Source organism: Apium graveolens, chromosome 4 (assembly GCF_009905375.1).
Source record: "Apium graveolens cultivar Ventura chromosome 4, ASM990537v1, whole genome shotgun sequence".
NCBI lineage: Eukaryota > Viridiplantae > Streptophyta > Magnoliopsida > Apiales > Apiaceae > Apium > Apium graveolens.
Genome location: NC_133650.1, coordinates 242,274,927 through 242,282,049, shown reverse-complemented (window position 1 = coordinate 242,282,049; position 7,123 = coordinate 242,274,927).

Below are 7,123 nucleotides of genomic sequence, written 5' to 3'. Positions count from 1 at the left end.
AAGCTAAGGAGCAGGTAAAGGCAATCACTTTAAGGTCTGGAAAGGTTACGAATCCCGAACAAACTCAAGAGTTGACTGAAGAAATTGGTGCTGAGAAAGAAGTAGTGCAGCAGGACAAAGAAGTGGAACCAAGGAAGACTACTGTTGAGCACACTCCGCCTAAGGGTAATGCAGGGGAGACACAGATCTATCCTCCACCGCCTTTTCCCAAGTGGCTGCAGAAGAAAAAGCTGGACAAACAATTCGAGAAGTTTCTGGAGGTGTTCAAGAAACTTCATATCAATATACCTTTCGCCGAGGCTCTCGAGCAGATGCCTAGTTATACAAAGTTTATGAAAGGTATTCTCTCTTGGAAGGTGAAGCTAGATGATTTAGAGACATTCGCTCTCACGGAGGAATACAGCGCTGTGCTGTAACGAAGTTACCTCCGAAGCTTAAAGATCCAAGAAGCTTCACTATTCCATGTACTATTGGAAAAGTGTCTTTTGACAGATGCTTATATGACTTGGGAGCCATCATCAATCTGAAGCCTTTGTCAAGCAGTTGGATTTACCTGATCCCAAACCGACTTATATGACCTTGCAAATGGCCGACCGTTCGATTACATATCCGCGAGGTATTGTGGAGGATGTCTTGGTCAAGGTTGATAAACTCATATTTCCTGCTGATTTCGTAATTCTTGATTTCGAGGAGGATAAGAAGATTCCCATAATCTTGGGAAGACCTTTTCTGGCAACTGGCCGAACATTGATAAATGTGCAGAAGAGTCAGCTCACCATGCAAGTTCTGGATCAGGATGCCACTTTTAATGTGTTCAATGCTATGAAATTCCCTACTGATAATAAGGAGTGCTTAAAAGTGGAGTTGGTCGATTCGGTGGTCACCTCGGAACTTGATCAATTACTAAGCTCTAATGTCTTAGAAAAAGCCTTATTGGGGAATTCAGATAGTGAAGATGACGAAGGGGAAGAACAATTACAATATTGAATGCTTCTCCCTGGAAAAGGAAAATCGATATGCCTTTTGAATCTCTTGGACTGGAGGAATTGAACAAAGCTCCTAAATGCCTCAAGCCTTCTATTGAGGAAGCTCCCACTCTTGAGCTTAAGCATTTACCTGAACATTTGAGGTATGCATTTTTAGGTGATGCATCTACTCTACCTGTTATTATTGCATCTGACCTTTCAGGTAGTGATGAGGAAAAGCTTTTGAGGATTCTGAGAGAGTTCAAGTCGGCAATCGGATGGACTATAACAGATATCAAGGGAATCAGCCTTTCTTACTGTATGCATAAAATTCTACTAGAGGAAGGTACCGAACCTACGGCTGAGCAGAAAAGAAGACTTAATCCTATCATGAAGGAAGTAGTGAAGAAAGAAATTCTTAAGTGGCTAGATGCAGGGATCATATACCCTATTTCTGACAGTTCGTGGGTAAGCCCAGTTCAATATGTGGCAAAGAAAAGTGGGATTACTGCGGTAGCAAATGAGAAGAATGAGCTTATTCCTACAAGGACAGTCACGGGGTGGAGAGTTTGCATGGACTACATGAAGCTAAACAAAGCCACTAGGAAGGATCACTTCCCTTTGCCCTTCATTGATCAGATGCTGGACAGGTTGGTCGGTCATGAGTACTATTGTCTCCTGGATGGATATTCAGGTTACAATCCAATTTGTATCGCTCCAGAAGATCAGGAGAAAACTACCTTCACTTGTCCATTTGGTACTTTCACCTTCCGACGAGTTTCTTTTGGTCTGTGTGGTGCACCAGCCACATTTTAGAGATGTATGATGGCCATCTTTTCTGACATGATTGGCCAGAATATGGAGGTGTTCATGGACGACTTCTCATTCTTTGGCGATTCTTTTGATGAATGCTTGCAAAATCTGGGACATGTTCTCAAGAGGTGTGTTGAGACCAATCTGGTTCTCAATTGGGAAAAATGTCACTTCATGGTGCGACAGGACATCATTCTCGGGCACAAAGTTTCTAATAAGGGTCTTAAGGTGGATAAGGCCAAGGTGGGAGTCATTGAAAATCTTCCTCCACCCATTTCTATAAAGGGAATTCGCAGTTTTCTTGGTCGTGCGGGTTTCTACATGCGTTTTATCAAAGACTTCTCGAAAGTTTCAAAGCCTTTGTGCAGTTTGTTAGAGAAAGATGTTCCTTTCAAGTTTGATGACGAGTGCCTTACAGCTTTTGAGACATTGAAGAAGAGTTTAATCACAGCACCGGTCATAACTGCACCTGATTGGAATGAGCCTTTGGAGATGATGTGCGATGCAAGCGATTACGCAGTTGGAGCAGTTCTCGGGAAAAGGAAGAACAACATATTCCATGTGGTCTACTATGCTAGTAAGACCCTAAATGGTGCCCGACTAAATTATACTACTACAGAGAAAGAGCTTTTGGCTATTTTCTATGGTTTTGAGAAATTTCGATCTTATCTACTTGGGACTAAGGTGACAGTTTTCACTGATCACGCCACAATTCGATATCTCATCTCAAAAAAGGACTCGAAGCCTAGATTGATTAGATGGGTTCTTTTGCTCTAAGAATTTGAACTAGAGATCAAGGACAGAAAAGGAACTGAAAATCAAGTCGCTGATCATCTCTCACATTTAAAAAATCCTAATGCTACTTCATTGGATTAGACATTGATAAATGAGTCTTTTCCCGACGAGCAACTATTTGGAGTGCAAGAAGAATAACCGTGGTTTGCAGACATTGTGAACTACCTTGTGAGTAATATCTAGCCTCCCGGCTTATTTTATGCTCAAAGGAAGAAGTTTCTACATGAGGTGAAGTGGAATATGTGAGATGAGCCGTTTCTCTTTCGCCAAGGAGCTGACCAAATCATCAGGAGATATATATATTACAGCGAAACGGGGGGGATCTTGCAAGATTGCCACTCAATGGCTTATGGATGACATTATGGTGGAGAAAAGACAGCAGCTCGCGTTCTTCAAGCAGGTTTCTTTTGGCCGACGTTGTTTAAAGATGCTCATTAGTTTGTTTTACAATGTGATCGATGTCAATGTGTGGGTAATATGTCTAAGAGGGATGAGATGCCTCTTAATGTGCTTCTCGAGGTTGAGGTCTTCGATATTTGGGGAATTAACTTCATGGGGCCATTTGTCTCATCTTGTAACAATCAGTATATCTTGTTGGCAGTTGATTACGTGTCGAAATGGGTTGAAGTTAAGGCGTTGCCAACGAACGATGCGAAAGTGGTACTTAATTTTCTTCACAAGTAGATATTCACAAGGTTTAGAACTCTAAGAGTTATAATCAGTGATGTGGGGTCGCATTTTTGCAATCACAAGTTCACTGCTATGATGAAAAGGTATAATTTGAATCATCGCATTGCTACGGCTTATCATCCTCAGATGAATGGTCAAGCTGAGGTATCTAACAGAGAGATCAAGCGTATTTTTGAGAAAGTGGTGTGTCCATCAAGGAAGGATTGGTCTTTGAAGCTTGATGAAGCTATTTGGGCGTATAGAACAGCATATATGACTCCATTGGGAATGTCACTGTTTCAGTTGGTTTATGGTAAGGGGTGTCATTTGCCTGTGGAGCTTGAGCATAAGGCATATTGGGATTTGAAGAAGTTGAATCTGGACATGGATGTGGCTGAAAAGAAGAGGATGCTTCAATTAAATGAACTTGACGAGTTTCGACTTCAAGCTTATGAGAATAACAAAATGTATAAGGAGAAAATAAAGAGGTGGCACGATAGGTGTCTAGTGCTCAAGTCATTTGTGCCGGGGCAACAAGTTCTTTTATTCAACTCTCGTCTCCGTCTTTTTCCTGGAAAGTTGAAGTCAAGATGGCCAGGGCCGTTTATTGTCAAAACTGTGTTTCCACATGGAGCGGTGGAAATTTTTGAGAATGATCCGGGCCAAGCGTTCAAGGTAAATGGTCAAAGATTGAAGCATTATTATGGTGACACGGCAAACCGTGAGGTGGTTAGTCCCATTTTATTGTCCATTTGATCTCGAGATTCTACGTCGAGCTAGCGACGTAAAATAAGCGCTTCTTGGGAGGCAACCCAAGTATGTTGTACATTAGTTGGTAAAGGAAGCAAGAAGAAAAGAGAATAACACAAAAAAATGAGAAAAAGATAAAAATTTAGGGCCAACTACAGAAGCTGGGCGCGCCCGTGCTGATCAAGCGCGGCCGCCCCATTTTTCTAGTAACCAAGCGTGCCCACGCTGATCTAGCGAGCACTCGCGCCGGTTTTCCAGAGAGTAAGCGCGCCCGCGCTGTCCTAGCGCGCGCCCGCGCCGGGTCCAGTTCAAAAAAAAATTATTTCAGCAGTTTATTTAGGTAAAATCGGGACGTTTACTCCAAAATCAATTCCAACCCGATTTTTACTCTTCCACATCCGATAATTCCCTCTCCTAATCAATTCCATTATTCCTACGATTCCCATAATCAATTCCCACTTCTATTCCTTATAGAATTCACATCTCTCCACCTATAAATACATACACTTACACACAACTTCTCCACCATATCACAACCTCTCAAACACAAATTCTCTCTAAACACTTAAGCTTTTACTCTCTTTTTTCAATCCCGATGGCACCCAAGAGACAAAGAACACAAGTTGGGAGCAGCACCACCGATTCTTCATCTGCAGGTGGTGTGAGGCCCAGATTTTCTACTCCTATGGCTGAGGAGGAGTACACGAGGCTTCTCTCGAAGCCTATTGCTAAGGAGTGTAGTTTCTGCCATCAGGAAAGGATGGTAAGCTGTTAGAGATGATTCTCGAGATGGGCTGGGTTTCTGTTTGTAAGGCGCCCGCTGCTATGCCCATAAGTGTTGTGCGGGAGTTCTATGCAAATGTCAAGGCGGAGAAGAATGGGTTCACGGTGGTGAGGGGGAGGACTGTAGAGTACAGTGCTGATGCTATCAGGGCAATGATTGAGCAGCCCGCAAGGAAGGTGGGTCAGGACACCTGGAACGATAAGACTCCGGAGGACTTTGATTTGGATCTCATCGTTGCTACTCTCTGTATGCCTGAGACTCATTGGAAGTTTAAGAGGGGCACTACTGATTACTCCACGTTCCCGGCGTCGTGCATGAACAGGTTTGCATTGACTTGGAACTTGTTTATTTATGCTAACATCATGCCATCTTCGCATGTGCATGAGATTACTGTAGAGCGTGCTCGTCTGCTGTGGGGTATTCTGCAGGGTGATTACATTGACTTGGGGATGGTGATACATCAGAGGATTTTGAGATTCTTTAGGGGAGGCACTACAGGTGCTATTCCGTACGCGTCAGTTGTGATGAAGTTGTGCGCGACGGTTGGAGTTCATTGGCTAGCGCATGAGCAGCTTCAGCTTCCAAGTGCTCCTATTAATAGTTCTACACTGCAGAGCATGCAAGAGTGGTATGGAGGGAAGCCCGATCCTAAGGGGCTTGGTTATTCATATGATCATTTTCCAGATGGTGTGCCTATGGAAGCAGCTACAGCAAGAGGTTCTCAGCATGCCCGTAGAGCAGCTTGGAGAGCTCAATATGGAGAGGAGGCTGGTTCGTCGCAGCAGCAGCAGCAGGAGGCAGCTGGAGCAGAGTTGGGAACTGGTTTGAGTTCGATGCAGTATAGGCGTCTCGCGAGGAGGATGGATGCTATGCACGACATCCATAGTTGGTGAGATCGTGTGCAAACCAGTGTATCCAGTGGCCAGTTTTTGGTTAGGATTCAGTGTATCCGCCTCTAGACACGCCTGACACTCTACCCGTTGAGGGTGAGGATTCTGATTCACAGTAGGTATGCCTGGTTCCTTACTATTACCTTCACTGAGGACAGTGAATATTTTAAGTTTGGGGGTAGTAGTTGAAGGAATATAGTTTATGTGAGTCTCATATAGTTTGCATATTCAGGATAGTTTTCCTTCATATAGTTGCATATTGTGCCATGTAGTTTTTTTTTTTTTTGGTAGTTTTATGATATTTTGTTAATGTAGTTTCATGCCTTTGCATTATAACATGATCCCTTAGATAATTTTCCGATTAATTTGTGATATTGATGCTAGTGTAGTGATGTCGTATTTGGTGATATTGAGTCTTTTTGGATTAATTTGCATGCTAGAGACACTTATATTTCACTATGTCTTATAGGTTGCTAGAGTACTAGATCATAGCCATGATTTGTTTGATTGTCAAGGTTTAATCGCTTTTTTATATTTGGAATTTAGGGTATTCTCTTAATACTAAAAGACATGGATATTTAAAAATTGAAGAAATTGGATTTCATTGCTAGTTATGTGGCTAGATGTCAAATGGCTAGTAGCCGACTCATATTTATATGAGTAGTCTAGAGTTGAGCGAGATGGAGCGAAACACACTCGTTTAGAAATTTGTGAAAATAGAAAAAAAAAGAAAAAAGAAGAATAATTGTTATGCATAATTGATCACGAGTGGGCTCTTTAGTACTCGAGTTATTAAGTTCTTTGGGGACTTTGTGCCTAGTGACCTAAGGCTTTTATAGTCCGGGATTTGCTAACCTAACGCTCGTTACATGGGTACTATTGTATAAGTCTTTTGTGGACCTCACTCATTGCACGATCAAATAAGCATACTTGTGTTTTGTTATTATGAATAAAAGCATGAATCCATAAAAACTCTGATATAAGAATTGAAGTGTTATCAGTTATTTTGAGTCTATCTTTTATTCTATTTATAAACTTGCGATTGTTTTGATAAGTAGTGAGTCATGATTGTCAATCTAGTAGCAATAGTATATCTGTAAGCATTTGCACACATGAACGTCTCTGGTTGTAGGTTGATTTGAGATATTTGATTGATCTTTATGCGAATAATTGCATTTGCTGAGGTGTCGCTTTTTGGTTGGTTCAGTTACTCTATGGGGATCATTGCATTCATATTAGTTGCACTCGTGCATTTTTATTTCTTGTTCTTTGAGTCTGTTTATGCTTGAGGACAAGCATTGATTCAAGTTTGGGGGTATGTTGAGTGGCATTTATGACACTTTATAATGCTCTAATAATCTTTGGATTGGTGCATTTGTACTCAAGTTGTTAAGTGTTTTAACGTGTTTTTTAGTATTTTTGCATTTCAGGTATTTAACTGTGAATCAGGTAAATTA